The 27,173-nt window shown below is 44.3% G+C and overlaps 1 protein-coding gene across 1 annotated transcript in view; it reads right to left on the bottom strand.

Annotated features, from left to right (window-relative positions):
* The window catches only part of camkva (CaM kinase-like vesicle-associated a), a 174,971-nt gene that overhangs the window by 56,182 nt on the left and 91,616 nt on the right, over positions 1 to 27,173 (bottom strand). The gene's annotated exons all lie outside the window — the stretch shown is intronic.

Below are 27,173 nucleotides of genomic sequence, written 5' to 3'. Positions count from 1 at the left end.
AGTCATTTCCTCTGACTGCTTCTCTTTCTCTTATTGTTGGGGGCAGCGGGCAATACTCATGGTGACTCAGTTTGCCTTACGGTGGACAAAAATGGAAGTATATCATGCATATTACAATTTTTATTAATTATAACATGATGATAAAAGGAACCTTTGGTAAGTGAATCATCTCTTAATGCCACAAAGTCTTTCCTCCTGCAAAAAATAAGCCAAGAATATAATGTAATAATTTTGGCTTCCCTGAACTCCAGCACATTCGAGAATCTCAACACTCTGGGCCAAAACAATGCATCTGACTGACGCCCTACGCTCCATCTGAAACATTAACTCACGGCATCACCCCTGCAACTCCAGTGAAACATGCACCAACCTCGGCATTTTTAAAGGCTTTCACTTGAACATTTTAGAAGGATGCAAGGTCTACCATCTAGGAAGGGTTGCAAATTCCCCTCCAAATCAAGTACTTTCTTGGTTTGGAATCATAATTTCATTGCCAATGAGGCAAAATGCTGGAAAACTCTGGCCCAACGCCGCAATGGAATTCACTCAGCAGTTCAGGGAGAACATCTCACCATTAGCTTCTCCTGGTCATTCAGCATAAAACATTAAACCCTAGTCTCAAGATTGATGCCCACAAATGAATCAAAATAATACCATGTTTTCATGACTTTACCTTTTATCCACTCAACAAAGATAACCACTTCTACAAACCCTCATTACCGGTGGATTACACGACTTTTAATTTCTTCTTTGGCTTGGCTTCGCGGACGAAGATTTATGGAGGGGGTAAATTTTAATTATGAGTTAGTTAAATCCAGACTGACCTCTTCTCGTGGTCAGCTATTTGCCTGCTTCATTGCAATTTTTGAAACTCTTCAATACCCTTCAAACTGTTTTGAAATGAATACTGTCAGCAATCAGCGTTTCATTTCCATAGCAACACGATAATTTTAGCTCTTGAGAGCATGCAACATTCCAAATTTACACTTTATCCTCATTAAGATGGCAGATGTCAGTCATGAGGAAGGATGCATACAAAGCCATACAGCTTGTATCATATAGGTCGAACATTGAGTGGGTGGGGAGGGGGGTGAAGGAGGGAGGGAAGGGAGGGGGGATAAAGAGGAGAAAATGACACTGTGTATATTCAAGAGGGAAATGTTTGTGTGTATTTTGCTTGTGTTGCCGGTTGCTTGAATACCGGATACCGGAGATTTTACTAGACTAGTATCTCCGTTTACACTCTTAGTCTTAAGAAAGGTTCCTGAACTGAAACATCAACAGGGCTTTTTCTCCCACTGATGCAGGTGGACCCGCTGAGTTCCTCCAGCAGATTGTGTTTGGCTAGGGCATTCAAGAGATTTAGGATTCTCTGCAAGAAGACATTTCTCCTCGTCTCAGTACTAAACGGTCAGCTCCTTGTTTTGAGACCCTGATCACTTGCTCTAGACTCTTCAGATAATGGAAAAAAGATTCTTCTGATACCTCGAGTACCTTATCAAGCCAGCTAAGAATATTCTACAGTCACCTCTTGATCTTTTGTCTCCTGTCCCAAGTAACCAATCGTCTCTCCCAGGAACCAGTATGAAGATTCACCATTGAACTCCACTGTAAAACTCCCCTTATAGCAAGCTTATCGATTTTTAGGTCAATAGCCCAAAATTGTGCACAGAACCATACTCTAGGGTCGGTCTCACTAGAACCCTGTATAATTGCAGGAAGATTTCATTCACGCCTTCAAACCACCTTCCAATAAAGTGATAGGAATGCACCCAAGAGCTAAATTTAATACAGCAACATCCTACAAAAATTATGAAGTATATTGTTGGCTAAACCTTAATTATTGGCACACATACTGTTTTTGGATTTAGATTTGCTTTAGATTTAGGCATACAGCACAGTAACAGGCCATTTCGGCCCACAAGCCCATGCCTTCCAATTTACACCCAATTAACCTACACCTCTGGTATGTTCTGAAGGGTGGGAAGAAACTGGAGCTGCTGGGGAAAACCCACGCAGACAAGGGGAGATCGTATAAACCCCTTACGGACAGTGTAGGATCTGAACTCTGGTCCCGATCACTGGTGCTGTAAAGCTGTTGAGCTAACTGTGATTCGTCTTCCAATCAAGATTGCTTTATAGTCATGTAATTAAACAGAACAAGTTATATTACAGGAAATTTCCTTTCGACTACTGTAAGGCAGATAAAGATTTGCCATCAGCAAAAATTACAGTCAGGGAGAGTGAAGCAAAAGAGAGACCCCTCCAGAGGAACTGAGTGTTAATGGATTCGCCTTGCACTCCCGCAGCCTCTGCAGCCACATGGACTTCAGTCCAAACCATCGCCAACTTGAGCTCCAGATCCAAACTTCCGACACATCCAGAGCCCTCGGCACCCTCTCACAATACCTCTTCAGCCAATCTTGAGCCAGTCTCCAGCAGTCTGCCTTCTGGTGCGAGTCCTTTGACCGCAGTCGCCAGCAGCCCACAGCCTGTGTGTTCTTCAGTCTCACATCCCCTCATGGGTCCGCTGCCATGGTTACTGACCCATAGGATCATCTTTTTAAAAAAATGTTAAGTCATACAGCATGGTAACAGCCCATTCCGGCCCATGAATCTGTGCCGCCCAATTTAGACCCCTTTAACCTACACCTCCCAGTACATTTTGAATGGTGGGAGGAAATCAAATCCCCCTCACCAGGGAAAACCTGCACAGACACAGGGAGGACGTAAAAACTCATTACAGACAGTGCAGCATTCGAACCACGGTCCCAATTGCTGGCGCTGTAAAATAGTTGTCCTATCCACTACACCGTCCAATTGGAAGGCTTCTCCTCAAAGAGGGGTTGGTTCCCCCCCCCGAACCATATTTTGGCCCTGCACCAGTCTTCTGCTTTGCTGGAGTCTGCAACCCATCGAGGCCTCCGCATCATGGGCCCAGACCCCGTGGCGGCAGTATTTCAAAATAAACCACCATCAGGTCCTTTAACGGGCCGTTTAAAGCCTGTACGGAGCAGGTGGCAGTCGGACTGGGTGGATGGGTTCTGCACAGGAACTCTGCGTCTCTGCTCCCCACTCTCTGCGTGTTCTCACCAGTGGCAGTGCTGCCATTACAGCAGCTCGGCCAGCGACACCATATATTTTTCATAATAATGCTATGGTATCTTCCATCTCTGCTCAAGAGGTCAAATGGTCTTTGTCCAAAATATAACAACTCTGAAACAAGCGCACCCACTCAGCTATTGAATGAAGACGGCCTTGAGATAAAACCTCTCAATGATAGGGTCAACCTTTGTGTGAAATCCAAATGCAATTGATGAACTCTGCTTCAGCCAAATGCAAACAATATTTCACACTGTACCAACAACTCACAGTGTAAAAAAAACATACCCATGATGTCTCCCCTAAACTTCCTTCTCTTAACCTTGTACACATGTCTTCTGGTAATTGCTATTCCTGCCCTGGTTAAAAAAAATACATTGGCTGTCCACCCCATCTATGCCTCTCATAATTCATAATCTTGTAGATCTCTATCAAGTCTCATCTCATCCTTCTACGCTCCAAAGAGAAATGTCCCAAATCTGCTAACCTTGCCTCATAAGACTTATTTTCCAATCTAGGCAACATCCTGCTAAATCTTCTCTGCATCCTCTCCACAGCTTCCACATCCTTTCCATAATGAGGTGACCAGAACTGAACACAATCCTCTAAGTGTGGTCTCTCCAGTGATTTGTAGAATTGCAACATTATCATTGGAGCTGATTTTCTGTTGCCAGATACAGTAAAACCCCTGGTATCCAGCACCCATGGTGATTGTTAGGTGCTGGATAAGTCTATTGAGACTCACTCTTACAATACCTAACTAATACACCAATATTAAGAATAAACAGTTTAAAAGACAAAATACAAAAATACTAGACTGTACTTCACTTGCATGAATATATAAACCTTTAAGCATTTTACTTTATTTTCACTCACATTCTTTGAAAACATTTAACCATCGCTGCACCTGCAGGTTCCTTCCCCTCCATTGACCCGCCCAAAAAACGAACCATAACATTATAGATAATTTACCCCCGTCCCCAAAGCTTACAGATAAAACCTCTATCCGGGGCGACTCCTTACTAAGCAGGAATAAGGAGATACTATAACAGAGTCACCCCAACGGCGAGTGGCATCAACCAGCTCTTCATCCTGGGCGGCGCCATTGCTGTTTCACACAACTTTATTCAAACAGCTGCTATGAGCAAAGGCCGACCAAGGTGTTCCGCTGGCTGAATATTCGCTCCCATCTTCCCCCCAAAGACCTGTGCGTTGCTTCAGAGCACATTTACTTTTCCAATTTTAAACACATATTTTTTTTACCTATTATTTTATTCTTTTTCTAAAAAAAATTTATTTTCCCTGATTTTTTTTGCTGGTTGTTTGAGGCTGCCAGTCGCTTGAATCCCGAATACCAGGGGTTTTACTGTTCCTGTTCAGCTACAGCAAGAATTTCAGTGCATGTGTAATTCTACAATGCATATAACAATAAACTCATCATCATTTCAGCATGAACATCACCGAAACTTATTCAGAAAATAAAATATAACCTTTCCAATCTGGCATTGGCAGTGTTTTCTCAAAAGCAAGTATTTTGTTAATGAAAGCATGAAGCAAGGAAACAGTCTCTGGAAGTGTTGGATCAGAAGCACTTTGAACTACAATGAATCATACATCAAGACCCTGTCACTTTGATGGCTGCTTCCATATTCTTGCAGTAAACATGCAACTTCAAAAGCTTTCATTTTCTTTCATGGTTTTAACACTGTGGGACTAACGTAAGCCAGTGCTCAGTTACACAACAAACACAAGCTATGAGTCGGAGCAGATTTAACTCTCTCCTTTGTGAATCTATTTCAGTATGGCACCTTGGGGCGCTTCCAGTACTATCGTAAGCTATCCACCACAGAGAGCTCATTCAGCAAACATTAATTAAGCCAGATGGTTATAAAAAATTAAATAAATATGAGTCAAGGTCTGGCAGCTGAAAGAACAATAAAATATAGGACCAGCCACATTAGCTTCAGCACCCCGAACTGTGGGCAAAATTCTGTTCTCGTCTTTTCATGGCTCATCAAGCCCATGGAATTTCTCAGTTTGTCCCCTGGAAGCACATCTTCCCCTCTCCACCTTCCGCAGGTGTCCCTCCGCGATTCCCTTGCCCACCCCTCCCTCCCTGCTGATCGCCCCCTTGATGCCTGCCCCTTATTAACTGCAGAACATGCTCCACTTATGCCCTCACCCTCCCTTCCCCCACACCTTCACCACCGTTCGGGGCTCCAAACAATCCTTCCACATGAAGCAACATTTCACTTCTGAATTGGCAGTGTCATTGACTGAATCCGGTGCCCCTGCTGGGGGTCTCCTCTACATCGGAGAAACAGGACACAGACGGGGGGGGGGGTGGAGGAATTCGCTTTGTTGAGCACCTCGGCTCTGTCCACCACAGTAGCGTGGATCTCCCAGTGGCCACCTATTTCCATTCCTCTGCCAACATGTCTGTCCATGGCCCCATGCCCTGCCAGACTGAGACCACCTGCAAATTAGAGGAACACACCTCATCTTCTGTCTAGGCACCATCCAAATGGATGGCATTAATATTGACTTCTTCCCTCTGTCACCTTTCCCCCTTCTTTGTCTGGCTCCCTCTCCCTCTGTCTCCTTTCACAGAGCCAGAATCAATTCTCGCGTCACCTCTTATCATATCCAATTATCACCCTTTGTTGATCTGGACACCTCTCCCTGCCAGTCTTCAGTCTTTATACTGACATCTTCCTGTTCTTTGCTTACACCTTGAAGAAGGGCTCAGGCTTAAAACGTTGGTCATATATCTTTACCTCTTACGGACTCTGTGAGACTGCCTGAGTTCCTCCAGCATTTACTGTGTGTTTTTGTGACAATCACAGCATCTGCAGGCATTTGTGTTTCATGCCTGCAAGGAACTAAAACGTACTCTCTGTCTCAATGCCTCTTAACTTCTCCCAATTCTACAACACTGGAGGTAATTTACAGTGTGAAACACAAGTCTGCAGAACGTGCTGTGACTGTCGTAAAAAAACATCTAAATGCTGGAGGAACTCAGCCGGTCTTTCAGCATCCAATGGAGACAAAGATATTTTGCCGTCATTTAGGTTCTCAGGACTTCATCAAGGAATACGCAAATAAAAAAATCAGGAAATCTCAGAATGCAGACAAGTGTTGACGGAGGGGTCCAGTCCATCAAAAGATGTGATAAGGGGAGAGGTGAGAATTGATTATGTCTGTACGAAAGGAGCCAGGGAAAAGGGAGAGAGACAGAACTAGGGTGAAGGTGATAGGGGAAGAAGTGGGGGGGGGGGGGGGGGAGGGGTTTTAATTAAACCCAGAGAGGTTAATATTAATGCCATCCGGTTGGAGGGTGCCCAATTGGAAAATGAGGTGTTGTTCCTCTAATTTGCGGGTGGTCTCACTCTGGCAGTGCATGAGATCATGGGCAGACATGTTGGCAAGGGAATGAGATGGGGAATTGAAATGGGTAGTCACTGAGAGATCCACACTATTGCGGCGGACAGAGCCGAGGTGCTCAACAAAGTGATCTCCCAGTCTGCGTCCAGTCTCTCCAAAGCAGAGGGGACTACAAATGGAGCACCAAATGCAGTCAATAATCCCTGCAGATTCACATGAAGGGTTGCTTCATTTGGAAGGACTGTTTGGGGTCCCGGGTGGTGATGAGGGAGGAGGTGTGGTTGCAACTGGAGCATCTCCTGAGGTCACAGAGGTAGGTGCCAAGGAGAAGATTGATGGGGAGTGCAGAATGGATGAGGAAGTCAAGGAGGGAATGGTCCCTGCAGAAAGAAGAGATGAGAGGAGAGGGAGATATGTATCTAGTGGTGGGATCACATAGTAAGTGGTGGAAATGGCGGAGGAGGATGTGTTGGATGTGGAGGCTAGTGGGGTGGTAGGTGAGGACAAGGGGTGGAGGCAGCCAGGGCAGATGTGTGGATAATGGAGGATAGGTGGGTGAGGGCTGTTGATAGTGGTACAGGGATAACTATATTGTTTGAAGAAAGAGGACATCTCTGATGATCTGGCATGGAAGACCTCGTCCTGGGTGCTGGAGATGCATTAATTGAGAGAATGGAATGGAATCCTTACAGGGGACAGGGTGGGAAGAGGTGTAGTTGAGGTAGTTGTGGGAGTTGGTGGACTTGTAGAAGATGTCTGTCTAGAATCTGTCTCCCGAGATGGAGAAAAAGAGATTGAGGAACCATAGAACATTACAACACAGAAATAGGCCCCTTCAACCCTTTTAGTCTGTGCTGAATCATTTTTCTGCCTAATCCCAATAACCTGTACCCAGTCCATAGCCCCCCATACCTTTCCCATCCATGTACCTGTCCAAATTCCTCTTAAATGTTAAAATTGAGCCCACATTCATCACTTCAGCTGGCAGTTCATTCCGCACTCCCACTATTCTCTGTGTGAAGAAGTTCCCTCTCATATTCTCCCTAAAATTTTCCCCTTACACCATTAACCCAAGTCCTCTGGTTTGTATCTCACCTACCCTCAGTGAAAAAGCCTACCTACATTTACTCTGTCTAACCCCCTCATAATTTTAAATACCTCTATCAAATCTCCCCTTATTCCCCTATGCTCCAAGGAATAGAGGCCTAACTTGTTTAACTTTCCCCTGTAACTCAGTTCCTGAAGTCTGGGCAACATCATAGTAAATCTTCTCTGCCCTCTTTCTATCTTATTGAAACCTTTCCTGCAGTTAGGTGACTAAAACTGCACACAATATTCCCAATTTGGCCTCACCAATATCTTATAAAACTTTACCACAACATCCCAACTCCTATACTTAATGCTTTGATTTATGAAGCCCAATATGCCAAAAGCTCTCTTTACAACCCTATCGATCTGTGATGCAACTTTCAAAGAACTATATATCTGTATTCCCAGATCCCTCTGTTCTTCTTCTTGGCTTGGCTTCGCGGACGAAGATTTATGGAGGGGGTAAAAAGTCCACGTCAGCTGCAGGCTCGTTTGTGGCTGACAAGTCCGATGCGGGACAGGCAGACACGATTGCAGCGGTTGCAGGGGAAAATTGGTTGGTTGGGGTTGGGTGTTGGGTTTTTCCTCCTTTGCTTTTTGTCAGTGAGGTGGGCTCTGCGGTTCTTCAAAGGAGGTTGCTGCTCGCCAAACTGTGAGGCGCCAAGATGCACGGTTTGAGGCGTTATCAGCCCACTGGCGGTGGTCAATGTGGCAGGCACCAAGAGATTTCTTTAGGCAGTCCTTGTACCTTTTCTTTGGTGCACCTCTGTCACGGTGGCCAGTGGAGAGCTCGCCATATAACACGATCTTGGGAAGGCGATGGTCCTCCATTCTGGAGACGTGACCCATCCAGCGCTGCTAGATCTTCAGCAGCGTGGACTCGATGCTGTCGACCTCTGCCATCTCGAGTACTTCGACGTTAGGGATGTAAGCGCTCCAATGGATGTTGAGGATGGAGCGGAGACAACGCTGGTGGAAGCGTTCTAGGAGCCGTAGGTGGTGCCGGTAGAGGACCCATGATTCGGAGCCGAACAGGAGTGTGGGTATGACAACGGCTCTGTATACGCTTATCTTTGTGAGGTTTTTCAGTTGGTTGTTTTTCCAGACTCTTTTGTGTAGTCTTCCAAAGGCGCTATTTGCCTTGGCGAGTCTGTTGTCTATCTCATTGTCGATCCTTGCATCTGATGAAATGGTGCAGCCGAGATAGGTAAACTGGTTGATCGTTTTGAGTTTTGTGTGCCCGATGGAGATGTGGGGGGGCTGGTAGTCATGGTGGGGAGCTGGCTGATGGAGGACCTCTGTTCTACGCCACTCCTTAGTGCCCTACCATTTACTATGTAAGCCCTTTCTTGGTTTGTCCTTCCAAAATGCAACACTTCACACTTGTCTGCATTATATTCCATCTTTCATGTTTCAGCCCATTTTTCCAGCTGGGGTTCAGATCCCTCTGCAAGCTTTGAAAACCTTCTTTGCTGTCCTCAGCACCTCCAGTCTTAGTGTCATCTGCAAACTTGTTGATCCAATTTACATTATCATCCAGATCATTGATATACATGACAAACAACAATGGTCCCAGCACTGATCCCAGAGGCACGTCACTAGTCACAGGTCACCAGTCTGAGAAGCAATCATCTACCACTACTCTCTGGCTTCTCTCGTCCAGCATTGTCAAATCCAGTTTACTACTTCACCATAAAACTAAACCTTCCTGACTAACCTTCCATGTGGAACTGTGCCAAAGGCCTCACTAACGTCCATGTAGACAACATCCACAGCTTTCGTCAACTTTCCTGGTTACTTCCTCGAAAAACCCTATAAGATTGGTTAAACATGATCTGCCATCCACGAAGACATGTTGACTATTCCTTATCAGTCCCTGGCTACCCACTACCGACATCAGGGTAACTTTTAGAGTCTTTTTTAAACAAAGGAACAACGTGAGCTACCCTCCAATCCTTCAGCACCTCACCTATAACACTTTCGCGCCGATATCTCTGACAAGTACACGCCCGTCAGATCTCCTCTCTCCTTAAACATGTGTCCTCTTGTTTTTGTCTCCCCTACCCTTGGAAAAAGATTGTATCTATTGACCTTTTCTATGCTCCTCACAATTATATCAACTGTGAAAGCTTGCAGTAGATCTATTCATAATGCTAACCTGACACTAAAGAGAGATGTTGACCAGGGAATCTGACAGTACTGCTCTGTAAACCCCACAATATCATTTTATACATCTTTTACAAACAAGTTACATGCTACAAGTTACATACAATGAGATAGACAACAGACTCGCCAAGGCAAATAGCGCCTTTGGAAGACTACACAAAAGAGTCTGGAAAAACAACCAACTGAAAAACCTCACAAAGATAAGCGTATACAGAGCCGTTGTCATACCCACACTCCTGTTCGGCTCCGAATCATGGGTCCTCTACCGGCACCACCTACGGCTCCTAGAACGCTTCCACCAGCGTTGTCTCCGCTCCATCCTCAACATCCATTGGAGCGCTCACACCCCTAACGTCGAGGTACTCGAGATGGCAGAGGTCGACAGCATCGAGTCCACGCTGCTGAAGATCCAGCTGCACTGGATGGGTCACGTCTCCAGAATGGAGGACCATCGCCTTCCCAAGATCGTATTATATGGCGAGCTCTCCACTGGCCACCGTGACAGAGGTGCACCAAAGAAAAGGTACAAGGACTGCCTAAAGAAATCTCTTGGTGCCTGCCACATTGACCACCGCCAGTGGGCTGATAACGCCTCAAACCGTGCATCTTGGCGCCTCACAGTTTGGCGGGCAGCAGCCTCCTTTGAAGAAGACCGCAGAGCCCACCTCACTGACAAAAGGCAAAGGAGGAAAAACCCAACACCCAACCCCAACCAACCAATTTTCCCTTGCAACCGCTGCAATCGTGTCTGCCTGTCCCGCATCGGACTGGTCAGCCACAAACGAGCCTGCAGCTGACGTGGACTTTTTTACCCCCTCCATAAATCTTCGTCCGCGAAGCCAAGCCAAAGAAAGAAGACATGCTACAGTCACACACACACAAAATGTTTTGGTGTTTATTTACTGTTTATTGTCATGTCCAAAGAGATACAGTGAAAACCTTTGATTTGTGTGCTATCCAGGCAAATCAACTTATCCTTGAGTATAACAGGTTGTGCAAAATAGAACCAAGGTGTATAGCATGAAGGAGAAAAGGTGCAAGGGCATTATCATTTTACCAATGAGAGGTCTGATCGTAGCAGGGAAGAAGCTATCCTTCAATCAACATTTGGCATGATGCAATTTCCAGGTTTATGAATAAAGATCTAGATTTTACTTCATTCTGTTCTGTGCACATTAATGAGCAGTGTTAGAGTGACCAAATTTCAAAGGTTCTTCATTAATTGCAAATTGCTTTGGTCAGTCTTGAGGCTCTACATACTGCAAATGTACGTGATCCTGGGTTGAATATGGGGTCCAAGTGATTATTGGCAGTCAGTGACTGGGCAACTCCAGGCCAATCCTCTTCAGCTTTGATCCAGTGAAGGCTTTTTATTGGTGCTTGCAATGAAGGTAAAGAATTCTTTTTAGATTTTGGTGAAAGGTAGTGGCACGGCTTAGCGTAACGGTCAGCTGTGGTGAAGGACATTTAAAATATTTCTGCCCCTGCAATTTCTGCACTGGCCTCCCTCAAGGCCTAAAAGAATATCTTGTCAGGCCCTGGGGATTTATCCATCATAATTTGTTTTAAGACAGCCAACACTTCCTTCTCTTTAATCTGTGTAGGTTCCATGACCTCACTGCTTCCTACGACTCTGTGCCCGTTTCCTGAGTGAATACTGACTAAAAAAACATTTAAGATCTCCCCCATCTCTTTTGGCTCCATACATAGACTTTGATCCCTGAGCAGACCAGTTTTGTCTCTTACTATCCTTTTGCTCTTAATATGCCTGTAGAAACCCTTAGGATTTTCCTTCACATTGTCTTTCAAAGCAACCTCATGCCTTTGTTTAACCTCCTGATTTCTTTCTTGATGCTTTTCTTGCATTTTTTATTCTCCTCAAGTACCTCATTTCTGCCATGTTGCCGATACCTACATTACACCTCTCTCTTCTTCCAAACTAGATCCCCAATATCTCTCAAAAACCAAGGTTCCCTATGCCTGCTAACTTTGCATTTAATCCTGACAGGACATGTTTTAAAAATTTTAATGTAAATTTAAAAAAAATTAGACCAACAGCACGGTAGCAGGTCATTTTGGCCCACGAGTCCGTTCCACCCTATTTACACCCAGTTATCCTACAACTCCCAGTACATTTCAAATGGTGGGAGGAAACTCCTTACAATCTCTATGGGATTCAAACCTGGTCCCGATTGCTGGTAGTGTAAGGGCGTTGCGCTAACCACTATACATACTCTGTACACTCAAAATTTCACATTTGAAGATCCTCCACTTACCTCAAACATGCTTGCCTGAAAACAACTTATCTCAATTCATCCTTTCTCATTTCCTCAAAATTAGCCTTTCTCCAATATAGAATCTCAACCCGAGGCCCAGATCTATCCTTCTCCATAATTAACTTGAAACTAATGGCATTATGATCAATGGATCCTAAATATTTCCCTACACATACTTCTGTTACCTGTCCTGTTTCATTCCCTAATAGGACATCCAGTATTGCACTCTCTTTCATTTGTACCTCTATATATTGATTTAGAAAACTGTCCTGAACACAAACCATGATGGGTCTGCCAGGACAATTGGGTTTGTGGATCTTGGGTAGAAGGTAGAAACGAGTGGTGCGGGGATGGGAAACAATAAGTTGGAGGCCATGCCAGGGAGGTGACCAGAAGTGATGAGTTCAGAAATGGGGCGTGATATGGTGGTTTGATGAGTTTTGGTGGGGTCCTGTTGGAGGGGTAAGAGGAGGTGTCTGAGAGTTGTTGTCCGGCTTTGGCCAGATAGAGGTCAGTGCACCAGACCACAACAGTACCACCCGTGACAACAGTATCACCCGTGTCTGTGGGTTTGATGGTGAGGTTTGGACTGGTATGGATAGAGTGGAGGCCCAGGCATTCTGAGGGGGTGAGATTGAAATGAGTGAGGGGGAGTAGTGAAGTTGATGTCATGGCAGCAGTTAGAACTATAAAGGACCAGAGCAGGCAAGTGTCCAGGAGGAGGAAGGTTTAGAGCAGGAGAAGGGATCTGTATTGTGGGGGGGGGGTGTGGTGAGAGGATCTGTGGTTTTGAAGTAAGCCTGGAAATGGAGCCAATGGAAGAAGAGTTCATCATCATCATGGTGTGCGTAGAACTCTAGGTGTGGGTGAAGGGAAGTCAGGCCTCTACTGAGGACAGAGCTTTCAGTCTCCAAGAGGGGAAGTTTGCAGGGGATTGTCAAGACCAGGCAGAAGTTAGGAGGATGTTCGATTGGGTGGAGGGTATTGGGGAAGGGAGGAGGATGGGGTGGATCAGAAGATGGAGGGTAAGAAGGGTCCAAGGAAGGATAGAGATGGTTGGGAAATCAGAGGGTGAAGAGAGAGAGGCCCATGCACTCCTAGATCCAGGGTGGAAGTTCGCGACAAAGGTTCAGTTCTGTCAGTCACAGGGGTCAAGGTGGAAACCTGTGTCATTTCTGTCGGTCACTGAGTTCAGGGTGAAACTTCATGTCGGAGGCTTGATCTTGTAGGTCACTGAGGTCAAGTTGGAGACCTGCATTAGGAGATTGGCCCTGTTGGTCACTGAGGCCAAGTTGGAGACTCGCTTCAGGAGCTCTGTTCTATGAAATGCTAAGCCCAGAGTGGAGATCCGCGTGGGAGGTTACGGAGGCTGCAGTCTCCAGGGATATGAGGTTTCAATCCTTGATGGATGCCAGGGGTGAATAGAATCGGCGGTTGAATGGGTGGATCTGGCAGACGATAAAGTGTAAGAGAGGTCTGTGGAAGATCATGGCGAGTGAGGTACGGAGCTGTGGTAGCGAGAGAGTGAGGGTCAGCTAGTACCTGCACATCAAGCTGAGGGTAGTCCATAGGATACAACAGGAGAAGCGAAGAGAGCAGGAGTCAATGAAGCACAGGTGCCTAAGTTCCCGGTGGGGGCCACACTGGTAGGCTTGGAACCAAAGCTGGAATCAACGTGGCACCAGATGGCAGCGGAGGGAAGTAGCCAGGAAGGACACGTGGCTGTGGAAGCGAGAACATGGTCGGAGAGCTTGAGAGCAGCAGGCAGTACAGAGAGCAGCAGGGGAGCAGTGAGAGAGACTCTCCCAGAACTCATTTCGAAGAGTGGAGGAGAACATCTTCAGGGTAGGCATCCCCTGAAGAGATTTCACAGTGGATGTACTGAACTAAATGAAACAAGGTAGTCAGCAGATGCTGTGATTGTAGTAAAAGCTGGAGGAACTCAGCCAGTCTTTTCAGCCTCTATGGGAGACAAAGATATATTGCCAACGTTTCGGGCCTGAGCCCTTCTTCGAGGAATAAGTAGAAAGAACAAAAAGCAGGAAATCTCAGAATTCAGTGCCGGCCAGGAATCCAGACCAACAAAAAGTGATAATTGGATATAAGGGGAGAGGTGAGAATTTATTAGGTCTGTGCAAAAAGAAAAAGGTAAAAGGGAGAGACAAGGTGATGGGGAAGAAGTGAGGTGGGGGGGTTTTAACGAAAGCCAAAGAAGTCGATATTAATGCCATTCGGTTGGAAAGTGTACAGTCAGAAGGTGAGGTGTTGGTCCTCCAATTCACAGGTACTCTCAGTCTGGTACTGCAGAGACCATGGACAGACACGTCAGCAAGGGAATGGGATGGGGAATTGATCCCTGCAGGTTCACAAGTGAAATGTTGCTTCACTTGGAAGGAGTGTTTGAGGGCCCCAAATGGAGCTGAGGGAGGAGGTGTGGGCGCAAGTGGAACATCTCTTGCGGTCACATAGGTAGGTCCCAAGGGGACGATTAGTGGGGAGGCAGGAGCGGGCAAGGGAGTCATGGAGGGATCAGTCCCTGCAGAAGGTGGGGAGATGGGGTGGGGGATGGGTAAGGTGACCACATGTCTAGTAGTGGGATCATGTAGTAGGTGGCGGAAATGGAGAAGGAGGATGTATTGGATGAAGCTGGTGGGGTGGTAGGTAAAGACAAGAGGAATCCTGTCCTCGTTGAACGTGGGGGGTGGGGAGAGGAGGGGCCAGTTAGCACACTTTTTCGGAGAGGGGAAAGAGGCGGCAGCTGGAGAAAACTTATCTTCAACTCACAGGGTCAAGCAGATAATGTGCAAACTCCACACAGATGGTGCCAAGTGTCAAGTTGAAGCCTGGCAGCAGCTACTACTCTGTTCCATGGCAAAGCTCCAGTGATCGACTGATTGAGGGCAGTTATGATTCAATCCAGTGACTTGTATGTGCTAATCTCTTGGCCTGATAAGTAGGGAGTTCCTATGAGAGATTGAGTCATATGTACTCACTGAAATTTAGAAGAATATCGAGAGGTGAATCTAATAGAAATGTATAAAATTATGAAAGGCATGGATAGGATAGAGATAAGTGGGAGACCAGAACTAGAGGATATAGCCTCAAGATTCAGGGTAGTAGATTTAGGGCTGAGATGAGGAGGAACTGCTTTCCCCAGATGGTGGTGTATCTGTGGAATTCACTGCCCATTGAAGCAGCGGAGGCGACCTCAGTAAATATATTGAAGAATAGTAGGGGAATTAAGAGATATAGGGAAAAGGCAGGTAGGTGGAGGAGCCCACCATCAAATCAGCCACAATCACAATGAATGGTGGAGCATTTCTTATGTTCTTTCACCATCAGACCAGCCATGCCCATACACTTGGCTCCCTGTTTCAGCAAAGTCAATCAAAGCAGCAATGAGCAGCTGAACTCCCTCAGGTTCTGGCCAGCTTCGACCCATGATCTCACGATCACAGCTGTGATTAAGAAGCTTGGCGCTGATAATCCTCTTGGCTAAATGTTGACAGCCCCTCTCGCACCAAATGCCCTGCTCTCATGTCCACAAAAATCTTTGCTTCAGGTGATGCTCTTGCTGCCAGCTTTCTTAATGTTGGGGATTTATAAGCATTTGGCTGCCATCCAGAGAGATAAATGCATAAAAGCTTCCCAGGAGACCTGGCCCATGATAAACCATCCTCCTCCTCCAAGCCCTCGAGCTTTTCATAACAGCCTGTAACCTGTGGAATACAGAGTGTCAATTCCTATTTGGATGGGGCCTCGTATCCTGATCCTCATCAAGCAGTGACCAGAAGGGGTACAAGACTGCTCACTTATTTTCAATAGCAGAGCTACAAGTTTCAAAATTATTAAATAATGCACTGAAAACTTTTTCACATTGGTAACATTGACCTATAATTCCTGATATTCACAGACAGGATCACTATGGGACAGAACTTTACCATGCCTCTTTGCAAAATGATCAATATACAGGTGCTCCTCAATTTACAATGGGGCTACGTTCTGGCAAACTCATCGTCAGTCAAAAAAGAATACCGCATCTACCATTTTTTTATAATTACATTTTGAATATCTTTCTTCCCCACTGAAAAAAAAGCCATTAACGTACACAGCTGAAAACACACTGGGCATGAAGAATATTTGAAGCAATGAACTACAATCAATTTCTGGATGGTGGGGATGCTAAAGCCCAGCACCACGAGAGGGTAGCGGACGCATGTCGCAAGTGCAGGAACAGATCAGAATTGGAAATGGAAAGTACGGATTTGAACCATCATCGTAACCTCGAAAAATCGTACGTCAGACCATCGTAAATAGGGGAGCAGCAGTAGATCCATTCAGTTGCACATCATGCTTCAGTTCTCCTTTGAAAGCCCTAATCAACAGCTCTGTGGCATAGCTCGTGGAGCTGCTGCCTAGCAGTCCCAGAGAGTCGGGTTCGATCTTGACCTCCAGTGTTATCTGTGTGGAGTTTGCAGGTTCTGCCAGTGTTGGTGTGGATTTCCTCGGTGGATCCTCCAGATCCTGTCATACTCCATGAAACTGGTGGGTTAACTGGGAGGGTGATGCCGCTGAACACCATCCTAATGTGTAGGTGAACACCCAATCCTGATGGGAACAGGGAGAAAAATTGTAGCCAGCAGAAGCGTGAACTAGGTGAACTGAAGGCTCCACCTCTCTGCACAATGGGCCAGGATTCTGTTAACACTCACCATATTGAAAGAAATTCTCAGAATTCCCATCTGTTTTTAGACATACATTTTTTAAATTTTAGAGTTAGAGCACAGTAACAGGCCCTTCCAGCCCACATGCCCATGCTGCCCAACTCCACCAATTAACCTACAAACCTCATAGGGTGGGAGAAAACCAGAGCACCTGCTCAAGGGGAGAACATACAAACTCATTACGGACAGCGGAAGATTCAAATGCGGGCCACTGGCGCTGGAACAGCATCGTGCTGATGGCTACGCTAAACCGTGCTGCTTCCTTTCTCCAAAATCTAAAAAAAATTATTTACCTTCATTACAAGCACCGATAAAAAGCCTCCTTCACTGGATCAAAACTGAAGAAGATTGGTCTGGAGGGGCCCAATCATTAGGCCCTTTCAAATTTCCGTGTAAAATGGGGTTAATTTGCCCAGTTAGCGCCCCAGTTGCACGGCAATTAGAAAGGGTCTGACCCGGTCAACCCTGTTTGAATCCAGAGGTAGTCATGGAACCCAGTTAAACTTACCTAGGTCTCGTGCACAGGCGATTTGAGAATGAAAATGGCTGACCCGCTTATTCTGATGACGTCAGCACTTGCGTGCGTGCGCCAGCCAGGATCTGAACATCCAGCAGTACAACTGGTGAGTGAGTAACGTGTCATTGTGGAGGCGGGATTCCCCCTTAAATCGCCAACTCGGCGATTTAAGGGAGTAATCCCCTTACAATTTAAAAGGTGCTTCCAGCACCTTTGCCCCAGTAATTGCACCCGGGTCCCAGGAGGGCCACCCAGGGGTTGCAATTTAAAAGGGGCTGCCTGCTAATAATCACTTGGACCCAAAATTCAACCCAGGTTCACATACATTTACAGTAAGTAGAACCTCAAGACTGACCAAAGCAAATTCCACTCAATGAAAGACCTTTGAAATTTGGTCTCTATAACACTTGTCATTTATTTGCACTGAACAGAATGAAGTAAAATCTAGATCTTTATTCATAAACCTGGAAATTGCATCATGCCAAATGTTGATTGAAGAATAGTTTCTTCCCTGCTACGATCAGACCTCTCATTGGTAAAATGATAATGCCCTTGCACCTTTTCTCCTTCATGCTATACACCTTGGTTCTATTTTGCACAACCTGTTATACTCAAGGATAAGTTGATTTGCCTGGATAGCACGCAAATCAAAGATTTTCACTGTTTCTCTTTGGACGTGACAATAAAAACAGTAAATAAACACCAAAACATTTTGTGTGTGTGTGCCTGTAGCATGTAACTTGTTTGTAAAAGATGTATAAAGTGAGATTGTGGGGTTTACAGAGCAGTACTGTCAGACTCCCTGGTCAACATCTCTCTTTAGTGTCAGGGTAGCATTATGAATAGATCTACTGTAAGCTCTCGCAGTTTATAAAATTATGAAGAGCATAGAAAAGGTTGATAGACACAATCTTTTCCCAAGGGCAGGAGAGACAAAAACAAGATGATGCAGGTTTAAGGTGAGAAGAGACCTGAGGGGTGTATATTTCTCAGAGAGTCTGGTGTGGAAGTGGAGCAGGTTACCAGAAGGGATGGTGAAGGCAGGTGGAATCAGAACGTTCAAACCAAACATTTGGGCAGGTACAGACTAAGAAAAGAATAGAGGGCCTAATGCAGGAAAATGGGATGAGCAGAGGCATCAGGGGTCATCATAATTGAGATGGTCCAATGGGTCTTTTCTGTGCTGGATAACTCCATGATGGCATGAATACAATCTCCAAATGTCCACAATGGAAGCAATTATTTCTGCTCCTGCTGCCTGCTTCTGCAGGCAGAAGACACAGCCGATGATATCTGCTTGCTTGAGCATGGAGTTTGGGTGACTTCCCTCAAGCTGAGGTGAACAGTTGAGATGCAGCAACCAGGAATGAAGTGAGACCAAGGAGCAGAGAGCAACATGTCCTCCACAGACCAAGCAATCAAGGAACATGGTGACCCTTCTGTTGTTTCAATCTTTAAAAATGTCAGTTTATTGTCATAAACACAAGTATAATGTGCAGATGCACCAATATTAGAATGCTACAGTGCAGAAAGCAGGTCATTTGGCCCCTCTAGTCTGTGCCGACCATCACCTCCTTAGTCCCACTGACCTGCTCCCATTCCATAACCCTCCAGGCCTCTCCCATCCATGTATATATCCAATATATTATTAAAACACAAAATCGAGCCCGCATTCACTGCATCAGATGGCAGTTCGTTCCACACTCCCACCACTCTCTGAGTGAAGAACTTCCCCCAACGTTTCCCCTAAACCTTTCCCCTTTCAGCTTAAAACTATGACCTCTCATATTTATTTCCCCCACTCTAAGTTGAAAAAGCCTACTTGCATCCACTCTATCTATATCTCTCATAATCTTGTATACCTTTATCAAATCTCCCCTTGTTCTTCTTCGTTCCAAAGAAAAAAGTCTTTACGTGTTTAATCTTATCCTGTAACTCAACTCCTGAAGACTTGGCAACATCCTAATAATTTTTTTCTGAACTCTTTCAAACTTACTGATATCCTTCCTGTCGTTAGGTGACCAGAACTGCACACAATTTTCCAAATTTGGCCTCACCAATGTCTTAAACAATTTCAACACAACATCCCAACTCCTATATTCAATACTTTGATTTATAAAGGCTAAGATGCCAAAAGCTTTCAATGTATCTGTATTCCCAGATATCTTTGTCCTCTGCCCTCCTCAGTGCCCGAGCATTTACCATGTACGTCCTACCTTGGTTTGTCCTTCCAAAATGCAACACCTCACACTTGTCAGCATTAAACTGCATCTGCCATTTTTTGGCCCTTTCTCCCTCTGCAAACTTTGAAAAACTTCCTCACTGTCAACAATGCCACCAGTCTTAGTGTCAAAAAGATTTGGGCTTAAAAGCCCTTCCACTTATTTAACTCACCCTTGCCAGAAAACAACATACCCCAATTCTCTCTTCCTTGATACTTTCTCATTTCTTTTTTTTTAAATTTTTTATTTTTCACACCATAAATCACATTAACCATGATACACACTTTTTCCTTTTCACACATATACAGTGACATTTTCTCCCCCCCCTCCCTCCTCCCAACCCACCCCCCCAACCCCCCCCTCCCGTCCATTTAAGGTATACAATCTAGGATACATTAAACCAGTCAGACAATGTTGTCACTCAACAAAAATACACCAGAAATTCTACTGAGTCCATTCTTTTCATTTCCTTCTCCTTCCATCAACTTAGGTAATGATTGTCCCCGGTAGGTTTTCGCTATTGTATTTCATGTAAGGCTCCCATATTTGTTCAAATATTTCAATATCATTTCTTAAACTATATGTTATTTTTTCTAATGGAATACATTTATTCATTTCTATATACCATTGTTGTATTTTCAAATTATCTTCCAATTTCCAAGTTGACTGATTATAGTCCTTTTTCATCTTGGTTACATACTTATTATTTGCCCTCTAATGAATGCTTTCATTGCATCCCATAGTATAAACTTATCTTCCACTGATTCCGTATTTATTTCAAAATACATTTTTATTTGTTTTTCAATAAATTTTCTAAAATCCTGCCTTTTAAGTAGCATGGGGTTTAATCTCCATCTATACATTCTTGGAGGGATGTCCTCTAGCTTTACTGTCAATATTAAGGGTGAATGGTCCGATAGCATTCTAGCTTTATATTCTGTTTTTCTTACTCTATCTTGCATACTAGCTGATAACAAAAATAGGTCTATTCTTGAGTATGTTTTATGTCTAGCCGAGTAATATGAATATTCCTTTTCTTTTGGGTGTTGTTTCCTCCATATATCCAAAAGTTGCATTTCTTCCATTGATTTAATTATAAATTTGGTTACTTTGTTCTTTCTGTTAATTTTTTTTCCCAGTTTTATCCATATTTGAATCCAAATTCAGGTTGAAATCCCCTCCTATTAATATGTTCCCTTGCGTATCTGCTACCTTCAAAAAGATATCTTGCATAAACTTTTGATCTTCTTCGTTAGGTGAATATACATTGAGTAGATTCCAAAACTCCGAATATATCTGACATTTTATCATTACATATCTCCCTGCTGGATCTATTATTTCCTCTTCTATTTTAAATGGCACATTTTTACTAATTAATATAGCTACTCCTCTTGCTTTTGAATTATACGATGCTGCAGTTACGTGTCCTACCCAATCTCTCTTTAATTTCTTGTGCTCCAATTCAGTTAAGTGTGTTTCTTGCAGAAATGCTATATTAATTTTTTCTTTTTTCAGTAAATTTAGCAGTTTCTTCTTTTTAATTTGGTTATGTATTCCATTAATATTTAAAGTCATATAGTTCAATGTAGCCATTTTATACTTTGTTTATCTTCCCTTTCCGTTTCTCCATCATTACCTTTCCTCCTTATCCATTTCTGTTTTCTTGTTTTAAACCCTTTATAAGGCAACATTCCTAAAACATCAAGCATTTTCCTTATTCTTCTATTTAAAACTTCTTTAGCCCCAATCTCCCCTTCCCCTCCTGAGTTGTCCTTTATCCCTTGTCGGACAACCACATCTCCCCTCTCCATTTGGATTTGCGAATTCACTCGCAAGTGTCAGCTGATTTTGCACTCCTCCCCACCGAGCCCCCCCCAGAAAAAATTTCACTTTTCATATGTAACAAAGGTCACTCTTTTAGTTCCCTCCTTATTCCCTCTATTCCATTTCCTTCCCTTATTAATTCTTGTCTATACTATCTATATTTTCCTCTAAATACGGATACATTCATGTATGCACATTATACATATACACACATATACCTCTTTACCCGCATACATATAAATCGTGGTCATTTTTACTCTTATTACATGTCTTCATCTCTCTGGTTGTTTTGTAGTTGTTCTGCAAATTTCCTTACTTCCTCTGGATCCGGAATAGTTTTTTTTTCCCCATAAGATCGTTTTCGATGTATTGAACTCCTTTCTCTTCTTCAGGAATTCAAAACTTATGTGCCTTTTTAGTTCTCAGTCTTTTGTACTCTCATTACACGTCTTCATCCCTCAGTCTATTTTGTAATTGTTCTGCAAATTTTCGTGCTTCTTCTGGATCCGAGAATAGTCTGTTTTGTTGTCCTGGAATAAATATTTTCAATACCGCTGGATGCTTTAGTATAAATTTATACCCTTTCTTCCATAAAATCGCCTTTGCTGTATTGAACTCCTTTCTCTTCTTCAGGAGTTCAAAACTTATATCTGGATAAATGAAGATTTTTTGCCCTTTATACTCCAGTGGCTTGTTGCCCTCTCTTACTTTTTCCATTGTCTTCTCCAGTACCTTTTCTCTTGTAGTATATCTTAGTAATTTTACTAAAATAGATCTTGGTTTTTGTTGTGGTTTAAAGGCCAATGCTCTATGTGCCCTTTCTATTTCCATTTCTTGCTGTAGTTCTGGACATCCTAGGATCCTGGGGATCCAATCTTTTATAAACTCTCTCATATTCTTGCCTTCTTCATCTTCTTTAAGGCCCACTATCTTTATGTTATTTCTTCTGTTATAATTTTCCATTATATCTATTTTCTGAGCTAACAGTTCTTGTGTCTCTATAACTTTTTTATTAGATTCCTCTAATTTCTTTTTTAAGTCCTCTACCTCCATTTCTACTGCTGCTTCCCGTTCTTCCATCTTGTCCATTTTCTTTCCCATTTCTGTTAAGGTCATATCTATTTTATTCATTTTCTCTTCTGTGTTGGTTATTCTTCTTCTTAAATCATTAAATTCCTGCGTTTGCCATTCTTTAAATGACTCCATGTATTCTTTAATAAGAGAAAGTATATCCTTTATCTTGCCTTTCCCTTCTTCTTCTATTTCACTGTACTCTTCCTCTTCTTCTTCCTCTGGGTTGGCCATCTGTTGTTTCTTTGTTGCCCTTTTCTTCTCTTCTTTCTTGTTTTCATTGTCTCCTGTGTTCTCTTCTTGCTGCAGGTGTTCTGCAGCTGTCGTTGCCGGCTGTGGAGATCAACTCCGCAGCTGGTCACCCCTCCCGTCGGTGTGTTTTATTTCATGCGCGGTTGCGCACTTTTACTCGGCTCAGCGAGCCATTTTTGTAGTCCACTTTCTACCGACCTGAGGGAGCGGGTTTCTCTCTCCACCGCGGGCCTCTTCGAACAGGTAAGGCCTTCTCCTTCTTCTTCCGTTGTCTTCTCTTCCTCTCTTCTTACCGTTGATTTCGATTTTTCTTTTTTTGTCGCCATCTTCTTTCCACCTTTATACTCACTTTTCTTTAATTTTTATTTCTGTGCCTTTGTGTTTTCCTTTGTTTTTTCCGACTTTTCTGGAGAGGGCTGGAGTTCACTGTCCGGCCACTACTCCATCACGTGACTCCCCGATACTTTCTCATTTCCACAAAATTTGCCTTCCTCCAATTTAGAATTCCAACATGAGGACCAGACTTATCCTTTTCCATAAATAACTTGAAGCTAATGACATTATGGTTATGGGACCCAAAATGTTCACCTGCACATACATCTGTCACCTGACCTGTCTTGTTCCCTAATAGGAGATCAAGGACTGCATCCTCTCTCATTAGTACCCCTGAGAAGAGGGAGTACCTTTGGTGCTGAGCCTCACTAAGGTGGGGATGGTAAGCATCACTGGACCTCACTCAACTCCTGCATCTTTCACTTGTTGGTTCCTCGTGCCACACCCTGGAAACTGTTTCAGCTAGCGGGTGAAAACAAGTATGAGGGTAGTATTATTACTACACCACGAGGTGATCGTCCCAACGGTGGAGCAGGTGGAAGAGGAGACATCGGCTGCAAAGGCAGATGAGGATGCCCAACAATGAGTAGGGAGGCTTGCGAGCACGCCGCAAGAACTGCCGTGAACCCACATCACTCAGGGCTTGTCTACCTAGTGTGCGAAGCCTGGATTTGGCAGACTGAGGAAGAAACCATCAGTGGTTCAATGGGCAGAAAGGTGATTCTCAGCAATGCATCGTGGAGCACTAAGAGGGCACAGTGAGACACATATAGAACACTGCTGGCCATCTACTGCATCCTGACCTGTCTCCAGCCATCTCGATTATGTCTTGCCACTGGGTCCAGATAGGCCGGGGCGAGAGAGTGAGGCTGACGATCTGCGCAACTCTCCCTCACTTTAATCCAAGTCAAGCACAAGTCGCGACTTCAAACCCAACGCTGATTTTGAAGCCATGGTCATCTTCGACTACGAAGGATGAACAACAACAACATGCATTGATTGAGAAAACTTTCCTGAACACATTTCACAAACTCCAAGCCATCCAGCCCTTTCACAGTATGGAGTTCCAGTCAATATGTGGAAAGTTAAAGTCTCTGTCTATTACATCAGTCTGCTATCTCTCTACAGATTTGCTCCTCCAATAACCTCTGACTATTGGGCAGTCTATAATACAACCCTATCAGCGTTGTCACACCTTTCCCATTCCTCAGCTCCACCGATATGGCCTCTGTAGATAAACCCTCCTGGCTGTCCTGACTTTGCTCAGCTGAGATATTTTCCCTGACTAACAATGCCACTCTTCCCCCTTTGATTCTGTCTATACATGCAGGCCTTGCATGAACTTTATCCTGCTCCTTCTCACCAACTGCTCTAGCATACTGGTACCCTTCCTCCTTCTCACCAACTACTCTAGCATACTGGTACCCCTCCTCCTGAAATCTAGTTTAAACTCATCGGGACAAGATATTCCTTTAACTGCAGCCACAGAGTCTGTTTACCAATTATAACAGTAAACGTTAAATAACCACAATAGGCTAAAACAGAAAGAGAGATGATAAATACCAAAGGATAGATAAATAAAAACAGGTTCCCCCCCCACCCCCCCCGCTATCCAAAAGTAGAGCGTTCCTTTGAAATCTTTTGCAAGCTGAAATGGCATAAAGTGAAGAAGCAATTACCATTTAACGTTTTTGACTATTCCCAGACCAGTTTTACACTAAGCAATGGGCTCTCTTTGGCTTTTCTGATACCTTTGGACTCATCTTGCTAATGGATGAAAAAAAAATCGGGATAAAGCACAGGTGCTCACAGACACAGTTCAAAGCTATGGCGGCTTAATGCTGAGAGGCTGGGTGTCCTTCCCGGGAAAGGAGCTTGGCGGCACCACTCTTGCCGCTCAGGGTGCGTGCTGCCTCTATAACGGCTCACTGAAAAATAAACATTAAACGCCATGTTTGCTTTTCGCCTTTTCTGGTAAAAGTGAAAATCCTCTTCGGATTTCTTTCAGTTAGCGAAAACAGGTATGAATGTAGGTCTTTTGTAAAAGCGAAGTGGCATAAAGAAACCTTTCAAAGAATGGGGGATACCTGCATTCACAGGTAAGGGTATCTAGCATTTTCTGTTTTCATTTCAGACGTTTCAGCATCTTCAGTTCTTTGCTTTACACACACGTCTATGATTGGAGCTGTCAGAGATTGGAGATCTCTTTGCCCTCAAAAGAACGCATTTTGTATGTCGTCCCTTTACTTGGTCAGCATGGGCACCAGAAAATGGAAGAACACCCACCGTCCCCGCTCACTTTGAGAAAGAGAAGCTTAGGGAAGGTGATCACGGTGGCGGACCAGCGGAGAGTTCAGTGGCTGAAGGACCCACACAGGCTGCAGGTGGCTGGAGACCGGCTTAAGGGATCCTGGTATCTGAGCCAGGATTTGAGAGGGTGCTGAGGGCAAGAAAGGCTCCCGAAGGGCCTTTGACGCTGAAGGCTTCCTGATTGTATCAGAGGTTTGGATCTGGAACTTGAGTTGCCGATGGTTTGAACTGGAGTCTGTGGGGCTGCAGAGGCTGTGGGGAGCACTGGAGATGAATCCACAGACACTCAGTGTCTCTGAAGGAACTTACTTTTCCTTCTCTTTCTCTTGCTGTTAGGGGTGCCAGGCAATGCTCATCATGACTCTTTAACTTATGGCAGGCAAACAATGAAGTACTGTCATATCTCGACTTACACCCGATCGAGTAACGTCCGATCACAGATACATCCAAGGTATGTATCCTTACACCATAAGGACTTAATAAAAATTTATGCCGGGTCCAATGTTGGCTGGTGTTAAAGTGTATGTACGATATAGAGGTTTAGCTTCTCAGCGGATTGTCACCTTGTCATGGTTGAGAAGTTTGTGTGGTCTTGAGATCCCGAGGGCGATGCCGTCTGGAGCTGTGCTCCTGGTAGGGCCTCCCATGGTGGTAAGGTCAAGGGGGAGGTCCCTGACAAAAAAACAATCCAACCAAGTCCTCAACTGTAGAACAGGCAGACAAAGTGACTGAACTCAGCTGGACGAAGGCTGTAACAAATCCATCAGGTCCAATCGTTGTAGTTTCCATGCCATTGGAATTAGTTGGTTGATTTGTCAAGTATTGTGCACTTCTTGGAGTGAAGTACACAATAAACAAATAAACGTGCAGGTGTCTTCGCTCTGTGGATCAATGGAACAAAGGCCATCATCCTGGACTACGAGGGATAGCCATGACGTATAGAAGTTTAGGTAAGTTTGTATGTGTGTCATGGCATCTTATGTTGTGCAGTATATTTCATCTATAATGATCGACCTAACCCAGACGCAAGTCGATGCATGGCTGCATATCGTGTATATTACATTTCATGTATTATTACATGACAAGAAAGGAAACCTTGAACTTTTAAGGGAAGCAGTTTAAAGAAAGCCTGGTTGTTCTGTGACTGAAAAACTGCCCAGATTTTCCAAGAGAGAGGATCGGACGGCCCAGAACAGTTGGAGTCTGCATGTTGCATTTGTGCTGACATTGCATCAGAGAATATGGAGAAAATGCAAATCCAGTTGAAAATCGAAGGTGCTAAGACACTGAGAACTGTGCGCAAGATTGCTCTGTACAAGCGGACCTGATTTTCACCAACGCTGCACTTTTATTTTTTAAACGGAGTTGCTTCAACCAGTTTCTAGCCCATGATGTTGATAACACAAACACAAACAGGCTACTGGAAAGACACTGGACGGCAGCAAGTCCATCTGAGATGGGAGACAGGATTCTCCACATCTGAATGTCAGCATTTCCAACAGTAGACCCTTCCCTCAGCATTGAACTGAAGCATCAGAAAGGTTTCTAAACAATTAACTAATAGATACTCGATCCCTTTGGAACAGCAATTTTTTTTCCCCCAAAAGGGGATAGTTTTTCCATTCAGAGGGTTGTGGGCATGTCGATTGAGTTGCCAGACAACATGGTGGAGGCAGGTGCATTAGCTTCATTCTAAAAGCACTTGGGTATCGCCATGGACGGGAGGCGATGGGAGGGGATTGGAGGGGGTCTGGGCCTATGGCAGGTCAATGGTCCCAAAGTAAGAGGCCAATATAGTTCAGCAGGTTTCTGTGTTGTAAGACTAGGATACAATAACTTTTCTAAAAGTGTTTTTTTCTACTTTAGAGTTTGGATTTTGATTAGTTTTTACAGTACATAAATT

Source organism: Narcine bancroftii, chromosome 5 (genome assembly GCF_036971445.1).
Source record: "Narcine bancroftii isolate sNarBan1 chromosome 5, sNarBan1.hap1, whole genome shotgun sequence".
Lineage (NCBI taxonomy): Eukaryota > Metazoa > Chordata > Chondrichthyes > Torpediniformes > Narcinidae > Narcine > Narcine bancroftii.
This window is presented reverse-complemented; position numbering and strand designations above follow the sequence as displayed.